Raw genomic sequence first — 20335 nt, forward strand, 5'->3', positions numbered from 1 at the left:
GAAAATTACATGGTTAATAAACTTTTTTTTTAATATCGTAAAGTTTGATCCCTCTAACTACTTTTCCTATTGTACACTCAGTATTAGCAGGTTTTATAATTTTAATATCCAGTGCTTTATCCTTATGTTTTTACTGTTTTATAACTTGACATCGACACTGGGCACCAAAATCTCTCCCAGGTGTTTTATCAAACTATTGATCCACAATGTGCTAGTGACTTGATTCATCTATGTAGAAAAATCAAGAGCAACTGTGGGTGTAGGATTCACTGTTTTCATTCCTAAAAAGGGTGCCAAGTCACCGGTTTGTCTGCAATGCGCTAAGAATAGGAATACTCCCTGTCAGGGAATCAAGCCAAGGATTACCACCTGAAAAGCAAAGATACTATCCACTATACTAACAAGGACAGGTGCATGTGGGTTAAAAGAAGCTGACTGAGATGTACTCATCCCACAGGTTTTGAAGTATTTTGGATCAGTGTGCCTACAACAGAAAGGTTTTTAAACACATTCTGGTGATGTTGACCCAGTCGTCATTCTTCTCTTTTAACAATGTCGGTGTGCTGGCTTATGATTTGTATTTCTTTTCGAATTCTTGTAAAAATGCAAAATATTCAAATCATTTTGGCTATCCCTGTGTGATAAACACGAGATTGGTCTACACTATGAGTTATGTCATATGCAGCATTTTTATCAAATTTGGCTTTGACTCTGTTTGCAATATGTCTGATTATTCTATTGCAAATTAATGTCCTGAGCTGCACTCTCTTGTCAACATTCAACTTAGGTCAAGCGATATCCTGCACTACTTTATTTCCAATGTGCAAGTTTCATCTTTGTTGACTTGCATTTCTGCCCACCTGTACTAACAGCATGCCAGTGAAAACTTTACATGACACCTATATCAGCTAGGTGTGATTTTTTAAAAACAAAAGCAGTGTTCATGCAAAATTGGTGAGCCACCTTGAGCCGTCCCACGTTTTCACGTGGAAGACCTTGGAGGCCACATTAGTGTAGTAGGTAGTGCATCAGTCTAATACTCTGACAAGCTTCTGAGCACCTGTTTATCTGGAATTGACATTAGCTTGCTAAAATAGTGAGCAGACCATTCGGGAGAGTCCTTTCTTTGAATTTGCATATCAGGCCATTTGCAACCCTGAATCAATGACACATGGGGACTAATAATTGAGCTTGAAGAAGTCGAAGGACATAACCCACAAGTGCCCAAAGTATGCAACAGCTGCAATGGCCGAGAGGTTAAGGCGTTGGACTTGAAATCCAATGGGGAATCCCCGCGCAGGTTCGACTCCTGCTTGCAGCGTAAGGAGATGACGTGTTTCTGTTCTAATTCCTTTACTGGAAGAATGAGTATACGGTGTCCTCTAGGTCTCCTTTCGCATATACTTGCCATGCCATTTGCAACTTTGTGCCAGGGAAACTGTAGGAGTCCTAGGAATTGATGCAGAAATAGCTGCTTTGTCCATAAGTTGTGATGGCCCAGGAATTAAGGTGTTGGTGTGGAACTCCAATGTAGTCTCTTGCAGAATAGAGAATTCAGTTGCTTATTTGAAGTAATTTCTGCTGAGACATCATGCCACCAGTGGGGAGAGCTTGCACTCCCAGACCCTTTCCTGAATGATCTACCTGCCACATAGCAGTGTCTTGTTTCATGAAGTTGAGAAAGCACATCCTTCTTACCTCCGTGATGTCAAGGGCATGTAAAAACTCTTCAACTATTGGACATTCATCTTAGCTCAGTGAAAATTCTGGAAGACTATTTCTAAAATGCAAATTGCAGTGGTGTTTGTCTATGCTTCTCTTTCATGTCTTGTACCAGCATTCCAGGGACAGATCCGTCTTTTGTCTTTAACTATAACTATAACACTTTAGCTATTACACTGTTCACTCCAGTGCCCACCCACCACAAGTCACTAACAAGATGATGTACTTGCAAGTAACAGCAGTAGTAGCAGCAGCATGACTCGTCTTCAATCTTTCAAAGTTCACACGTGTTACCTTGCTGCTGCGCTCCCTTCGTTTGCTTCCAGTAGCTGCACACATCAGATTTAAAATCTTGATGCTCCCCTACAAAGCCAAAAATTGGCCAGCCCCTTGATACAGGGAGTCAATGGTCAAACCCCGATTCGTACCTCGAGTGCTTCGAACCTCAAGTATGGCTCGGCTTGAAATTCCATGCTCCAAGTCTCATGGAAGAGGATCATTGAGACTCTTTTCTGTCCTGGCTCACAGATGGTGAAATGAACTTCCACTTGCTGTCCTGACAGCAGAGTTGCTTGCAGTCTTCAAACACAGATTAAAGATCCATCTATTCATGGAATATTTAAATGACAAATGACCCTGCTCCTATATTGACTAAGTAAATTAGCACTTATTGTAGGGTATTATTTATTATACTGATGTTGTCTAACAAACTTTAGTACTTATTGTTTATTGCACTTATCATTGTTTAAGATAGACCTTATGCATTTTGTACTTCTTGGCAACAGCAGTGATCCCTCTATTTCTACAGTATTCTAGATCATTGGTATATTGGACTCTAACCTACTGTAATGGCTAGGGTGCATTCTATGAGTAAATGACAAAGCACTTTTGTAAGTTGCACTGGATAAGAGTGTCTGCTAAATGCCGTAAATATAAATGTGAATGTAACAAGTACACCTCAAGACTTGACACTCAAGTCCCGAGACAAGTCAAGAGAGAAAATGTACAATCCAAAGTCAAGATGGACAGTTATCAAGCACTACCCTTCAAGTCATTGTGCTTCGTCCATGTAGAAAATTCTAATCTAATCTACTTTAATGATGACTGGCAGATGTTTATTTAAAGATACTGACTGAGATTTACTCCTTCACAGGTTTTGAAATATTCTGGATCAGTTTGCCTGCAACAAAAAGTTTTTTAAACATATTCTGGTGATGTTGACCCAGTCTTCATTCTCCTCTTTTAACATTGTCGGTGTGCTTTTTACAATGTCGGTGTATTTCTTTTCAAATTCTTGTACAAATGCAAAATACGGCATATACCTGTGTGTCACGTAGACTACATTGCTGTGTGAGGCACAGAAAGGTTCATTTGCACTTGGCTCACTCCTTTTGGAAGTTTGACTGTGTTATGATACAAATTTGCTCAGATTATTGGCCAGATTTGGGCATCATTCACTTTTTCATGTGGGTCAGAGCTCAGTTCTTTATGTGGCCAACATCATGGGTATAGGAAAATTGCAAACTGGGTTAGATCTTATTTTCAGCATAATTCTTGCAGATCCACTGTGCATGAAAGAAAATTGTGCACTTCTGAAAAGGTAGTAGGATGGTAAAATACTCTTAAATGTCTACTTGGTTCAATATTTATCACTACTTGAAGCTTTATAAAATACACAAATCAAATTGTTATCAGATCACTTCAGTAGATTCAGGAAGTTCACGTACTCTTCTACCCATGATGTGATTTGCAGTCATTTCTACTGTAGAAATTTGGAGTAATGGGATGGAAAAATCCTCTTAAATGTCTATTCCTTACACTATATACACACACTCATGCTCTTGAATACACATACACATGTGCAAATTAGTTAATTCACATCTTAAGGTTCTTGTCACAGAATCAAAATCAGAGTGAAAGACAAGTTAGAGAAAATGTCTGTTTGAGAATATGCTATTTCAATGGGGAAGTTCATTAATTGTAGGGGAACGTTCTGGAAATGAATGTATAGTCTATGCTGTCCTCATCTTAGTCAAGGCTGGTCAAGCTGCTGCAAGGCTGAGTGGAATCTTGGTCTGCATCTGAGTGTGTTTCAGTGCTTGGACTGAAATAGTTTACTCAAAGTGCTGAACCTTTTGGGCGGATCAGAAAAGTGCTGCTCATGTCTTGTAATCCCCAGCGTGAGGGTCTCCAAGCATCTCTCACACCTTGGGTGAGGCGTCCTTGTGTAGGTATTGATAGGCTTTTTTGCCACAGTTGTCACGTATGTTGCAGTTGGCACCATAACCACGCACCAGAACACTCAGGACTGATTCGGGCCTGTGAATAGCAGCAATGTGTAGTGGGGTGTAGCCATCGTAGCTCTTGGTGTTTACGTCAACCCCTGGCCCATCTTGCCGTGAAAGAAGAAGGATCTTGTGCATCATTTCACTGTTTCCTTGTTTAGCAGCACAGTGAAGTGCTGTGAAACCAGACATGAAGTTTCTCCTCTCTGCCAGCTTGATGTGCTGGAGCAGAAGCTGCCAGATTTGATCCTGCTGTCCTGCTGCACACTTCACAAGCCACTCGTGTTCTCTTGGCCCTAGAGGGAAGATGGCTGATTGCTTTGCATCCAAACCTGGTTTGGTGTCTTTGATGACCCTTTTCAGGGCTGGTGAAGCAGGTGCCACACAGTGCCACCGCTTGGTCATGGCTGATCTGTACAGGTCATATCCATCGTTCACTTCACTCAGTTTTCCATAACACTAAAGTATCATCATTGTTTTCCATAACACTAGTGGCATAACACTGCTGATTTTAGTTTTCTATATAATTTTTTCTTTGCTGTTCCACATTTTTCGAGTGTGGTTTGAAAGCAGTTGGTAACACTCCTTTAACCAGGACCCGACACAGGACCTGTCACTAGTTCACAACAGACAGTGATATAGTTCATTCAACAACTTATATATATATATATATATATAATATTATATAACATATTATATAACAATATATATTATATAACAACTTAAATGGTCTGCAGTAGGGTTTTTATTATATGTTAGCCAGCATAAAGTACTCTGCTCAGTCAGTTTATTTGTCATGTACTTAACAAAGACAGGCTTCCCACTAGCGATCATTTTTGAGGACTTTTCCAAGACATTTTTATGATGGTCTAGCTAGCTGGTATGGCAAACAGGGTTAGGGTTAGGGTTCTTCACCGAAACCTACAATTTTGCATAGAGACAAATTTAGATTGTTGATACATACCTAATGTAGGATTCAAAGTTTGGTGTACCATTAGGTTCACTTAGTGATGGAAACAAACTCAGGTCCCTTTGTATGAGAGACTTGTAAAAACAATGTAAGCCAATGTAACCCAGAGAAAATGGAGAAAAGGACCCAAGTGCACAACAGTTCACAGAGATTTGAGGTTTGATAAATTACTTACAGGAGGTTTAGAACATTTCAAGGTCTGTAGGTTTGGCTCATTAGGACATATAGAATTATAGATCATGTGTTTTAGGTATATAGATAATGAAGATGATGTTGTAAATCAGAGATATAGAAAATGATAGACCAGCCTGCTCTAGTGATCTGGAAAGGGGTGTTTATATGTTATTATTATATACTGGCATGTGAAAATAGCTAAAAGTTAAATTGAGAAAAGTACATTATTCTGCTGTCAAATGTCCCTTTCTTTTTCAATTTTGCTCACCCAGATTATTAAACACGAAAGCATCTACAGAGCCAAAGCGTATTGATTGTACCAATTTACAGTGTATTCTGTGTACTTGAGTGCAAAATATTTCCATGCTATTTCTCATCCTTCTCACTCTCATTCTTGGAGAACACTTTTCAACATATTCAAAATATGATGTTGAAATGTTTTTAGTGTAGGACTTTGGAGTCATGGGATGGCAAAATCCTCTTAAATGTCTATTCGGTTCACTATATATCACTACTTGAATACACAAATCAAACTGCTATCCGATCCCTGTATGAAATTCTTGAAGTAGACGTCCTCTTGTACCCATGGCATGATTTATAGTCATTTTTACAGTAGGAATTTGGAGTAATGGGGTACCAAAGTCCGGGTTCATATATGCAATATTGGAAGCTCTATAAAATAAACAAATCAAATTGTACAAGGACCACCCCCCACAGCAGCCTGAATACACCTCCAGATCATCATCTCTTTACCAGGACCATGCCTCACAGCAGCCAGACCACACCCCACATCAGCGCCTCTGTACCAGAACCATGCCCAACATCAGCCTGACCACACCCCCAGATCATCAAATCTGTACCAGGACCACGCCCCACAGTGCTGAAGCCACCAAAACACCACCAAATTCTATTGAGATGTGTGACATCAAACAAATATTGCAATGGATTTGTACAAAAAATAATTTATATAATAGAATACAAACAAATTATCTTGTATTAATAACAATTATTTTTAACCCCACAGAAACAACCATGATAATGTAATGAACAAAAATGGAAAAGAACTTCTGCAGCTCTGTCAAAGTCTGGGTCTGTATGTCGTCAATGGTAGGACACGGGGGGACTCCTTAAGAAGATACATGTTGTGCTCACCTCTTGGGAATAGTACAGTAGATTATGTAATAACAAATTTAGACCATTTCTCTCTCAGTGCATTCATTGCTAAACCACAAACCCCTCTGTCTGATCACAGCCAGATTGCTGTGTTCAAGAATAGGACAGAGACTAACACTGCACTCGCACAGCCCAGTAAGCTGTACAACACTAGGTGACCATACAGATGCGCCCAAAACAGCACAGAACAATTCCAGAAAGAAATCAGTACTGCCTAAATTCAAATACTTTTAGATGCCTTTCTGGACACCACATGTGTTCAAAGTATACAAGACTCAATCTGGCAGTAAAACATCTAAATGTGTTCTTAGAAAAGACACCAGCAAAACCAACATTAAAAAAAAAGGGTGCATCAAAAACCAAACCTAAAAAAAGATAATTGGTCTTGGCAATTGGTCAATTTTGGACAAGTGGAATAAACTTAAAAAAGAGATCAGGAAGAACTGGAAATACAAAATTGGAACATTTGGACAAACCATTTCCAAACTCTCTTCCAGACAGTAGAATCAAATGCAAATCGTCAACAAAATCCTATAAAGCAAAAACTGGAGGTGCTACAATTGGCTGATCAAAACCCATTAGACTTCTCAATTACTGAGCAGAAACTTCAGGAGAAAATTAACAAACTAAAATCAAAGAAGGCATGTGGGCCTGACAGTGTACTCAATAAATTGATAAACTTTTCAAGGTCTAAATTTCATTTGGCTATTCTAAAACTGTTTAACCTGAATGGAGGTTTTTTCCCTGAAATCTGAAACCAAGGATTAATAGCACCAATCTTTAAATCCGGAGATAAATTCGACACTAAGAATTACAGAGGCATCTGTGTGAACAGTAACCTAGGGAAGATAATGTGTAGTGTAGCATTTTAAATTCTAGATTTCTGAAATTCCTTACTAAACACAATATCCTGAGTAAAAGACAAATTGGACTTTAGCCAAATTACCACACCATTGCCTATATTTACCCCCTATATTATTATAATTATTATTATTGTTTATTGGTAATAGGAGTTGTTGTAGTTATATTATTGTTGTACTTACTATCATTGCTAGCAGTAATTTCTTCACTAAAGCTTTGGCACAATTGAATTGAACTGAATGTGTGTGTGTGTGTGTGTGTTCTCATAAAAAGTCCTCAAGTGTCCAGAACAACCTCTCAATCCCAGAACACCCTGAGCAAGAGAGACACAGAGAGAGGGAGAGGTTGAGGGAGAGGGAGAGAGAGAGAGAGAGAGAGAGAGAGAGAGAGAGAGAGAGAGAGAGAGAGAGAGAGAGAGAAAGAAAGGGAAGAGAGAAAATGGGGAGACAAATGAAGGGAGAGGGACAGAGAGGGAGAATGAAAGATGAAGAAGAATGGAAACAGAAACCGAGAGTTGATGGGTGATATTTTGTTGAGTGAATGAGAGAGTGAACTTAAGAGACTCAGAAAGATACCCGAAAGAGAAAAAGCAGGATTAGATGTGGGAGTCTATTGGATGATGGATGACGAGTAAGTGCAGTGGAGTCTGACACAGCTGGAAACAGCCCTCAAGCTCCATCCATTCCAACTCCAAACTTGGACAAATGTGGTCAAAATTGGAAAAAGATCTTAAGGCATTCTTGGCAACTTGCTTGTCGTAAATAGGAGCATTATTCCTGCTGTCATGGAAGCAAACTGCAACACTGCATGAATTCCATGCCTGTTAGTCTGGCTGAGATTGCTTCTAGTAGCAAGGAACCATTTATAAAAGTCTTACTGAACCCACTGACAAACAGGGCTACCAAGGTCTGCACAAGGGCAGGTATGAGGAATCATTTTGGGAACACAAACTTTATAATAGGAACTAGAATAGATAAGACTTTTGGAAGATCTGGCAACCCAAAACAAACTTTGATGTTTGTACCAGTGTGACAGTAATCCCCCCAGCTACTTGTACATCTGCATATCTTCCAGTCAACCTTTCAAAGAAAGAAAGTGAGGGATAAATATTATGCTGAATTTCCAAAACACTTATATTTGTCATGTTGTGAATACGATGTTACTTCTGTGCTTGGTGGAATAGAAGGTAACATGCCTGCATACAGGATATTAAAGTAAAGGGCTTGTGCGTGTGTGTGGCTGTCTGTGTGTGGCTGTGTGTGTGTGTGTGTGTGTGTGTGTGTGTGTGTGTGTGTGTGTGTGTGTGTGTGTGTGTGTGTGTGTGTGTGTGCGTGTGGCCATGTGTCTGTCTGTGTGTGTGTGTGCCCATGCCTAAAGTGTGACATTGACCATATGTACAGTGTTTATATCATCATACAGTAACAGTGATGAAAGCCAGTGTGTGTCACAGGGTGTCGACAAGTGAAAGATCCATTATGAAGAAGTTGGAGAAAAATCTGTTATTGCTTATTACAGCCTATTATATATAGATTGCAGGCAGTAATTATGGAAGAATAAGAGGATGAAGGAGTCCAACAGACAAGTAAAAGAACCCTTATAAAGAAGTTGGGGGAAAAGGAAGAGAACGGGGCAGTACAGCGCTGCCTATACATGAAGTCTCAGTGAGAGAGAATGAAGCCCAACTCAGTGTCCTGATGTTCAGTGCTTACGACTCAAACACAGGCTATTATCTTAGCCTGGTGAGGCTAATTCACTATAATAACTATAAAGCCCTGAAATTCATTTGTATTCTAAAATTTGTGAAATATTTTTCATAAAACATGTATGTGAAATTAACTAACTGTGCCTCTGAGTATTTCGTTCAGTTCTACATATAAGTGCCTTCACTGTCACGTGGTATTATGACATCACAGTCTAGCCCTATGACGTCACTATGTGTGTAATAAAACTAAATATAAATCTATGAATATAAATCTATAAATAGGGGTCATTTTGCAAGATGGTCATTAAAGAAGTTGTGAAGCGTTCATGCACTTTGGAGCGTGTCTGATCTGAGGCAGGAACTTTCCCAAAGGTGAGTACACATAAATGAAGACAGACTGCTTGGAAATGTCTTGGCCTCGGACTAAAAGACATTTTGTGAAAGAGTCCAAGCGCTAAAAATCAGATTGTAGAAGAGGGAAAAGACCATGGCTGGATAAACTTGGTCATTGTCTAATTCTAACTCTCTCTCCAGCTAGCGGAAATTAGCCAGACTGTCATTAGCGATCCAGGTAGATGTACCACATGCATAAATAAACGCCAAAGAGTCAAGCTTATTTGAAGTCGTTTCGAGTAGGCTGTGTTGTTGTTGACTTAATTATGGATAAGCCGTTCACCCGGTGAGCTCGAGATTACAAGCCAAAAACCGACACGTCCACGTGCTAAAAACAAACCACGCGACTCTTGTGATCGTACGCGAACTTCCCGATTCGCACACTGCTGATGTGAGATTTTAGCACCGATCACAACCTGAGTTTCTCCTAAGAGCGGCATAAATGTTGGCCTATGTGGGAGCAGGTGTAAGTTGAGGTTTCAGAGCTCCCTTTTCAGTGGGAACAGAGTTAAACTCTCCAACAGCAGGTGCGGTGATGGCGACATCATATCAGCTTTACATGTTCAGCTAGAATAAAGCAACGTGAGGCCTGATTCAGAGACTCGGGAGCACATTAGTCACGTAACTGTTGTTAAGCAGCTTTGTTTAGAACTCAGAATGGTTTATATGAACAATATAATTTGTTTATATGAGAGATGCAATTAGTATTAGTGCAGGTTGCTTAGCAATGGTCATACGTTCCAAGTTTTAAACGAGCGCATGCATCGCTACTGGTCTTGGTGCAACAGGCTTAAACCTCTCTATGAAAAATGGTATCAGTTTCCGCCAGTTTGGCAGTTAATCCCAGTTGGTGCACCAGCCCTGGGGACGAGCATGAGGACCGGGCAGCCATTCAATTCAGCTGGCTCTCAAAGTCACGTCCTTGTGCACGAGCGTTTACTGAAAAGAAATCAAGTCGGACTGAAAGGTTCACGGAAGGTTTTACGGCCACATTTCTTAAGTCTGTCATGCACCATGTCACCCCCTCCACTCCGGATGGACATGCCAGTGCCTGCAGATCTAACTACACCTGCTACTTGGTACCTTCATTAACGCACGTGTATAAAACCTCCTGGTCTGTGTTCCAGTTGCGAAGTCTCTTTCTGCACAGCGAGCGTGTCTGAACCTTGTTTACACTTTATGGCTTGTTTTCTTCTTTCAACCTATGCCTGATATTATGGTTCCCGCCTTTGCACCTGTAGTGGTTTGTATTGTTTAATCCAGTCTTTACTTTGTTCAATAAAGCCTTAAATTCCTTTTTATCTGTGTAACGATGAACGGTTGGAAGGTGAACGCACACGTGGAGAAGCGCAAGATTTATTAAGGGCTGATGCAGAATCATAATCACTACACCAGCCCAATGCCATAGAATACATGATACAAAGAGGCTGAGAGTACATGCTGAACAAAAGTAAACAACACAGATGAAGACAAAGTGGAAGGAGGCTAAAACAATAACACAAGCAATGACAAGAACACTTAACTAATACTGGCAATAGAAAACATGAGGCTTGGACTACGAACAGAGGCTGGGAATAATAATGAGCAGCAAATGAACAGTGCACAACACAGGGATTTCCAATGCTGTGCCCCATTATCTGAAAATGACCTTTGTGGTTTCCCTTGTTCCACAGGTTTTATTTGAACTGAAGTTTATGTGGAGTTTTGATGCAGTTATGAGTTGCATGCTGATAGTGATGGTTCAGTGTCTTCTGGCATGGACTACTATGTTTGCATTGCAAATCATTGGTGGTATCCTTTCACTGCTAGAAAAATTCGTAAGTGCTGTTAAAATCGTAAGTATAAATGAACGTTTGTGCATTAAGCATAATATTTTTTAAGCTTATTGCAGTATTTTCCCCAGGATAGCTTTTTAGCCTAATGGCAATGGAGATAATGTTATTTAGCCTTTAATGAAGCTTTATTGAAGCTAATAATTTATTTTAGTAAGTTGTCAAACATTGTTGTGACATTTTAAGAAAAAAGTCGCACACTCGATGTATATTGTCTGACGACTTTTTTTCGGTCTGAAAAGGAGAGGTTTTTTTTACACCTAGTGGAAACTATTGTGCAGTTCCTGAGTAATTGTAGCTCCTATACATTTCGAAGAACAATGTGTTGTTGATGCTGTAAAATTGCTGTTCTGTGCATCTTGGTGTATGTGTGTTTATGCATGTATGTAAAAAGAATGCTAAATATTATGCACTTTTTTCATAGTGGGAAAGAGTCAAGTCCAGTTTCGCCACAGTGTTTCCACAACTACAGCGCACCGGGACTCCCTCATCCATCCTCCAAAAGCCTGGCAAGGCTGTACTTAATGAGCCTTCCTGCCTCCTGCTACCTGTGGGCACGGAAACCTCCGATCGCAGCTCTGACGTTGTGCGGAGTTGGCATACAAAGTTTGCATCTAGTAAGGAAAGCTTGCATGATAGATCACTGCTGCCAGAGGTGAAGTATATGACTGCCAAGACAGGCAGAGCCCGCACACTGATTGAGAGTGATGCGGCAGCTGATTTTGCAGTTGTGAGTAAATGTGTCATAAGCTATTTTCATACAGTAGTCATTTTATGCATAATCTCTACTATACGTTTTCTGTTTTTCTGTCTGGAGTTGGCATTCTCAAACCATCCCATGCTTAATGCCATGGTAAACAGAATGAAGTAATTTTAATCAATGTCTGAATACATGTTAGAAAGTGTTATTATAATAGGAGGGGCTCATTGTTTGCTGTGGCTAAGATATGTCCACTCATAAGGCAGTGTCTTGTTGTTTTCATTCCTTCAGAGAGACTGGATTTCCCACGTTAAGATGAGAGTGGATGAATTGGAGGCAATAATTCTGATGGAAGAAGAGTATGAAGGAGTCCATCAGACAAGAAAAGGAACAATTAAAAAGAACTTGGAGAATGTGGAGCTCAAAGATGAACTGAAGTCCCTGAAAGCTCAGCTGGAGAAAGTAGGAACACCAAAATGCAACCTTCAGTTCCACTGCAGTCACATACAGTCAATGTCATACTATGGACAGAGGGTGATTTTAGACAGAAATAAGGAGATGTCTTATGCCTACAGCACAACTTCACAACTCGACGAGCAATGTGGTGTTGGTCGTGTCAGATTGCTGGTCTGTGTGTTAGTGTTTTTGCGCATGTGTGTAATAAGAATGCTAAATATTATGCACTTTTTCCACAGTGGGAAAGAATCAGGTTTAATTTCCCTGGAGTGGTTACAACGCTGCATCCCACCAGGACTCCCCCATCCATCCTCCAAGGCAGGGCTGCTCTTAATTGCCCCCTGCGACCTGCAGCCACGGAAACCCCCAAGCGCCCCATTGCTGTTGCCCGGAGGCAGCACAAAAAATTTGTGTCTAGTACATACGTCCCGTATTGCAGAACACGGCTGACAGTCATTATGGAGGAGGATGAAAGAGTGACAGTGATTATGGAGGAAGAAGAGGATGAAAAAGTTCAGCAGACATGTGAAGGAACCTATAAAAGGAAGTGGTGGAAAAATCTATGGAATGTCCTGATAAGGACTAAGAAATCTGAAAGGAAAAACAGCTGCAAAGGAAAATTAAGCACCATATTAAACAGGAAAAGGAATGGAAGAAAAGACAAAAGCGCCGGGAGAGGGAGCGTAGACTGTGCAGAATGATGGAGATGTTGAGGCTGAAAGGCTTCCAGAAAGAGCAGAAGCAGCAAACCAAAGGAAAACATAAATCAAAATGTAAGGGAAAAAGATTTCTGCAGCGATTGTGGCTCTCTCTGAAAAGAAGATGAGGGCGCATTGGACTGGAAAAATATACAAAAAGTACCACTTTTGTAATAGACCGTAAACCCAAAACTAATAAAATTAATAATGAATCTGAGAAGGCTTGATGTTACAAAGAACACATGTTAACAGTGAAAGCAAGTCCATTCACAGCCACTTATGAAGAACATGTTTTCCTCAACACACAATCAGCTTCTTTAACAATGAAGTGATGGGAATCAGGAATCAGTTCCAAATTGTCCAATCCATCGGAATGATATGCCTCCGAGATGATCAGTTTTTAGAAATGCGAGGACGTTTTTCTGACAGTTGAGCATTGCAAAAATCTTGAACGTCACGATGTCAAACCATGTCTGCGCTGGACGTTGGACTTTCCTCTGGTTCCATGCATGATACTTACATCAGTTTATTCTCAACAGACACAGAGCAAGAGACACTGAGACAGAGTGATGAAGAGGAGGAAGACTATGCTCAGATCATTATTATCATCATGTGGCATGGATTATAATATGAAGCTTCAATAAAGTCATTAAACTAAACCTGATGATGGGTTATTAATTAATTACAAAAAGATGTATTTGTCTAACTTACTGTGATGTTTTAGCAAAAACAAACATGCTAACTCGATGTACAGTGACTGATGGCTTTGTGAGCATTTAGAGAGGTTTTTGGACACTGTGGACATGTCTAGGACATCTAGTGGAAAACAGTGTGTAGCTACTTAAGTCATTTCATGTATATACTCAAAAGTGTTGAATTTATTTATTTAGCCAAGTGAATCAGGAAATGTAGAGCATGATTGAAAATGAATCTCCAGCATCAAAAGACACATTATACACTCCAAAAATCAAAGGCATTTTTGTTTTTTGACATTTTCTTTTGTATTACATGAGCTCAAATGGAACCTAAATGATGGAAAAATAAGCCAGGATGGGAATGGATATCCTGCCCCAGTGTCTGCTTCAGTTTGAATCCTGAATGGTAATTGTGCTATGTGCACAATTTCAGATAACTAGTGTTACCCAAGCGAACAAGTACAAAGCCTTCAAAAATCAGCTTGGAGGGGCATAGCCAAATTATTAATTAATTACAAAAAGTTGCATTTGTCTTTATTTTACTGTTTGATTTTTGTTTAAAAGCTATTTTGATGACTTAATCATTTTTGAAGGAACTTTGCCTTTGTGATGGTTTTTGCTGAGTATATACACTTTTTTGCCAGGTGATCAAAATTAACTATAAAATATTTTTATATATATAAATTTCAGTGGAATGGAAGAATATCATTATTTAAGATCAATAATTAATGGTGGAATGTTTTAGAAAATATTAACAATTAAGAAATCCTCTAGGTGACACACAAGTCACACTTCCCCCATTTACTGTGCATATAGCCAGCGGTTATTTTTAACATCCAGTGAAGAGGATGAACACTAGAATACAAATGTTAATGGTGAGGTCAAATCCCAGCTCAGCATTGTGTTGATCGTGTGGGGTGAGGCCTGTCATAAATGCTTTTGACCCGTTTCAGTCTAATAGCTCTGAAGGGCACAGATCTGCATAATCCATCTCAGTTGGGGAGTCTGAAAATTACATGGTTAATAAACTTTTTTTTTAATATCGTAAAGTTTGATCCCTCTAACTACTTTTCCTATTGTACACTCAGTATTAGCAGGTTTTATAATTTTAATATCCAGTGCTTTATCCTTATGTTTTTACTGTTTTATAACTTGACATCGACACTGGGCACCAAAATCTCTCCCAGGTGTTTTATCAAACTATTGATCCACAATGTGCTAGTGACTTGATTCATCTATGTAGAAAAATCAAGAGCAACTGTGGGTGTAGGATTCACTGTTTTCATTCCTAAAAAGGGTGCCAAGTCACCGGTTTGTCTGCAATGCGCTAAGAATAGGAATACTCCCTGTCAGGGAATCAAGCCAAGGATTACCACCTGAAAAGCAAAGATACTATCCACTATACTAACAAGGACAGGTGCATGTGGGTTAAAAGAAACTGACTGAGATGTACTCATCCCACACACAGGTTTTGAAGTATTTTGGATCAGTGTGCCTACAACAGAAAGGTTTTTAAACACATTCTGGTGATGTTGACCCAGTCGTCATTCTTCTCTTTTAACAATGTCGGTGTGCTGGCTTATGATTTGTATTTCTTTTCGAATTCTTGTAAAAATGCAAAATATTCAAATCATTTTGGCTATCCCTGTGTGATAAACACGAGATTGGTCTACACTATGAGTTATGTCATATGCAGCATTTTTATCAAATTTGGCTTTGACTCTGTTTGCAATATGTCTGATTATTCTATTGCAAATTAATGTCCTGAGCTGCACTCTCTTGTCAACATTCAACTTAGGTCAAGCGATATCCTGCACTACTTTATTTCCAATGTGCAAGTTTCATCTTTGTTGACTTGCATTTCTGCCCACCTGTACTAACAGCATGCCAGTGAAAACTTTACATGACACCTATATCAGCTAGGTGTGATTTTTTAAAAACAAAAGCAGTGTTCATGCAAAATTGGTGAGCCACCTTGAGCCGTCCCACGTTTTCACGTGGAAGACCTTGGAGGCCACATTAGTGTAGTAGGTAGTGCATCAGTCTAATACTCTGACAAGCTTCTGAGCACCTGTTTATCTGGAATTGACATTAGCTTGCTAAAATAGTGAGCAGACCATTCGGGAGAGTCCTTTCTTTGAATTTGCATATCAGGCCATTTGCAACCCTGAATCAATGACACATGGGGACTAATAATTGAGCTTGAAGAAGTCGAAGGACATAACCCACAAGTGCCCAAAGTATGCAACAGTTGCAATGGCCGAGAGGTTAAGGCGTTGGACTTGAAATCCAATGGGGAATCCCCGCGCAGGTTCGACTCCTGCTTGCAGCGTAAGGAGATGACGTGTTTCTGTTCTAATTCCTTTACTGGAAGAATGAGTATACGGTGTCCTCTAGGTCTCCTTTCGCATATACTTGCCATGCCATTTGCAACTTTGTGCCAGGGAAACTGTAGGAGTCCTAGGAATTGATGCAGAAATAGCTGCTTTGTCCATAAGTTGTGATGGCCCAGGAATTAAGGTGTTGGTGTGGAACTCCAATGTAGTCTCTTGCAGAATAGAGAATTCAGTTGCTTATTTGAAGTAATTTCTGCTGAGACATCATGCCACCAGTGGGGAGAGCTTGCACTCCCAGACCCTTTCCTGAATGATCTACCTGCCACATAGCAGTGTCTTGTTTCATGAAGTTGAGAAAGCACATCCTTCTTACCTCCGTGATGTCAAGGGCATGTAAAAACTCTTCAACTATTGGACATTCATCTTAGCTCAGTGAAAATTCTGGAAGACTATTTCTAAAATGCAAATTGCAGTGGTGTTTGTCTATGCTTCTCTTTCATGTCTTGTACCAGCATTCCAGGGACAGATCCGTCTTTTGTCTTTAACTATAACTATAACACTTTAGCTATTACACTGTTCACTCCAGTGCCCACCCACCACAAGTCACTAACAAGATGATGTACTTGCAAGTAACAGCAGTAGTAGCAGCAGCATGACTCGTCTTCAATCTTTCAAAGTTCACACGTGTTACCTTGCTGCTGCGCTCCCTTCGTTTGCTTCCAGTAGCTGCACACATCAGATTTAAAATCTTGATGCTCCCCTACAAAGCCAAAAATTGGCCAGCCCCTTGATACAGGGAGTCAATGGTCAAAGCCCGATTCGTACCTCGAGTGCTTCGAACCTCAAGTATGGCTCGGCTTGAAATTCCATGCTCCAAGTCTCATGGAAGAGGATCATTGAGACTCTTTTCTGTCCTGGCTCACAGATGATGAAATGAACTTCCACTTGCTGTCCTGACAGCAGAGTTGCTTGCAGTCTTCAAACACAGATTAAAGATCCATCTATTCATGGAATATTTAAATGACAAATGACCCTGCTCCTATATTGACTAAGTAAATTAGCACTTATTGTAGGGTATTATTTATTATACTGATGTTGTCTAACAAACTTTAGTACTTATTGTTTATTGCACTTATCATTGTTTAAGATAGACCTTATGCATTTTGTACTTCTTGGCAACAGCAGTGATCCCTCTATTTCTACAGTATTCTAGATCATTGGTATATTGGACTCTAACCTACTGTAATGGCTAGGGTGCATTCTATGAGTAAATGACAAAGCACTTTTGTAAGTTGCACTGGATAAGAGTGTCTGCTAAATGCCATAAATATAAATGTGAATGTAACAAGTACACCTCAAGACTTGACACTCAAGTCCCGAGACAAGTCAAGAGAGAAAATGTACAATCCAAAGTCAAGATGGACAGTTATCAAGCACTACCCTTCAAGTCATTGTGCTTCGTCCATGTAGAAAATTCTAATCTAATCTACTTTAATGATGACTGGCATATGTTTATTTAAAGATACTGACTGAGATTTACTCCTTCACAGGTTTTGAAATATTCTGGATCAGTTTGCCTGCAACAAAAAGTTTTTTAAACATATTCTGGTGATGTTGACCCAGTCTTCATTCTCCTCTTTTAACATTGTCGGTGTGCTTTTTACAATGTCGGTGTATTTCTTTTCAAATTCTTGTACAAATGCAAAATACGGCATATACCTGTGTGTCACGTAGACTACATTGCTGTGTGAGGCACAGAAAGGTTCATTTGCACTTGGCTCACTCCTTTTGGAAGTTTGACTGTGTTATGATACAAATTTGCTCAGATTATTGGCCAGATTTGGGCATCATTCACTTTTTCATGTGGGTCAGAGCTCAGTTCTTTATGTGGCCAACATCATGGGTATAGGAAAATTGCAAACTGGGTTAGATCTTATTTTCAGCATAATTCTTGCAGATCCACTGTGCATGAAAGAAAATTGTGCACTTCTGAAAAGGTAGTAGGATGGTAAAATACTCTTAAATGTCTACTTGGTTCAATATTTATCACTACTTGAAGCTTTATAAAATACACAAATCAAATTGTTATCAGATCACTTCAGTAGATTCTGGAAGTTCACGTACTCTTCTACCCATGATGTGATTTGCAGTCATTTCTACTGTAGAAATTTGGAGTAATGGGATGGAAAAATCCTCTTAAATGTCTATTCCTTACACTATATACACACACTCATGCTCTTGAATACACATACACATGTGCAAATTAGTTAATTCACATCTTAAGGTTCTTGTCACAGAATCAAAATCAGAGTGAAAGACAAGTTAGAGAAAATGTCTGTTTGAGAATATGCTATTTCAATGGGGAAGTTCATTAATTGTAGGGGAACGTTCTGGAAATGAATGTATAGTCTATGCTGTCCTCATCTTAGTCAAGGCTGGTCAAGCTGCTGCAAGGCTGAGTGGAATCTTGGTCTGCATCTGAGTGTGTTTCAGTGCTTGGACTGAAATAGTTTACTCAAAGTGCTGAACCTTTTGGGCGGATCAGAAAAGTGCTGCTCATGTCTTGTAATCCCCAGCATGAGGGTCTCCAAGCATCTCTCACACCTTGGGTGAGGCGTCCTTGTGTAGGTATTGATAGGCTTTTTTGCCACAGTTGTCACGTATGTTGCAGTTGGCACCATAACCACGCACCAGAACACTCAGGACTGATTCGGGCCTGTGAATAGCAGCAATGTGTAGTGGGGTGTAGCCATCGTAGCTCTTGGTGTTTACGTCAACCCCTGGCCCATCTTGCCGTGAAAGAAGAAGGATCTTGTGCATCATTTCACTGTTTCCTTGTTTAGCAGCACAGTGAAGTGCTGTGAAACCAGACATGAAGTTTCTCCTCTCTGCCAGCTTGATGTGCTGGAGCAGAAGCTGCCAGATTTGATCCTGCTGTCCTGCTGCACACTTCACAAGCCACTCGTGTTCTCTTGGCCCTAGAGGGAAGATGGCTGATTGCTTTGCATCCAAACCTGGTTTGGTGTCTTTGATGACCCTTTTCAGGGCTGGTGAAGCAGGTGCCACACAGTGCCACCGCTTGGTCATGGCTGATCTGTACAGGTCATATCCATCGTTCACTTCACTCAGACATGCTGCCGCAGTCCTTTCAGTGGGTTCCTGGGCCATCTTCAAATCTGCCAGAGCAAGTATCATTACTGCTGGATATATATAGAAGATGTATTGTATGTACTACATACAGCCTGACACAAGCCATCTACAGAGCCAAAGCATATTTGATTGTACCAATTTACTTTGGATTCTGTGTACTTGAGTGCCAAATATTTCCATGCTATTTCTCATCCTTCTCACTCTCATTCTTGGAGAACACTTTTCAACATATTCAACATATGATGTTGAAATGTTTTTAGTGTAGGACTTTGGAGTCATGGGATAGCAAAATCCTCTTAAATGTCTATTCGGTTCACTGTATATCACGACTTGAATACACAAATCAAACCGCTATCAGATCCCTGTAGGAGATTCTTGAAGTAAACGTCCTCTTGTACCCATGGCATGATTTATAGTCATTTTTACTGTAGGAATTCGGAGTAATGGGCTACCAAACTCCAGGTTCATATATTCAATATTGGAAGCTCTATAAAATAAACAAATCAAATTGTTCAAGGACCACCCCCCACAGCAGCCTGACTATACCTTCAGATCATCACCTCTTTACCAGGACCATGCCCCACAGCAGCCAGACCACACCCCACATCAGCGCCTCTGTACCAGAACCATGCCCAACATCAGCCTGGCCACACCCCCAGATCATCAAATCTGTACCAGGACCATGCCCCACAGTGCTGAATCCACCAAAACACCACCAAATTCTATTGAGATGTGTGACATCAAACAAATATTGTAATGGATTTCTACAAAAAACTTATTTAATAGAATACAAACAAATTATCTGGTATAAATAACAATTATTTTTGCCCCTACAGAAAAAAAACATGATAATGTAATCAACAAAAATGGAAAAGAACTTCTGCAGCTCTGTCAAAGTCTGGGTCTGTACGTCGTCAATGGTAGGACACGGGGGGACTCCTTAAGAAGATACATTTTGTGCTCACCTCTTGGGAATAGTATGGTAGATTATGTAATAACAAATTTAGACCATTTCTCTCTCAGTGCATTCATTGCTAAACCACAAACCCCTCTGTCTGATCACAGCCAGATTGCTGTGTTCATGAATAGGACAGAGACTAACACTGCACACGCACAGCCCAGTAAGCTGTACAACACTAGGTGACCATACAGATGGGCCCAAAACAGCACAGAACAATTCCAGAAAGA

General features: G+C 40.0%; 2 non-coding genes across 2 annotated transcripts; both read left to right on the top strand.

Annotated features, from left to right (window-relative positions):
• Window positions 1-1239: 1239 nt before the first annotated feature.
• trnas-uga (transfer RNA serine (anticodon UGA)) lies at window positions 1240-1321 on the top strand. Its single transcript has one exon. It is a non-coding gene; the product is annotated as a tRNA-Ser (tRNA).
• A 14590-nt stretch (window positions 1322-15911) lies between these two features.
• On the top strand, window positions 15912-15993 carry trnas-uga (transfer RNA serine (anticodon UGA)). Its single transcript has one exon. It is a non-coding gene; the product is annotated as a tRNA-Ser (tRNA).
• The last annotated feature ends 4342 nt before the right edge of the window (window positions 15994-20335 follow it).

This window comes from Electrophorus electricus, chromosome 15 (assembly GCF_041902795.1).
Source record: "Electrophorus electricus isolate QZ-2024a chromosome 15, ASM4190279v1, whole genome shotgun sequence".
Lineage (NCBI taxonomy): Eukaryota > Metazoa > Chordata > Actinopteri > Gymnotiformes > Gymnotidae > Electrophorus > Electrophorus electricus.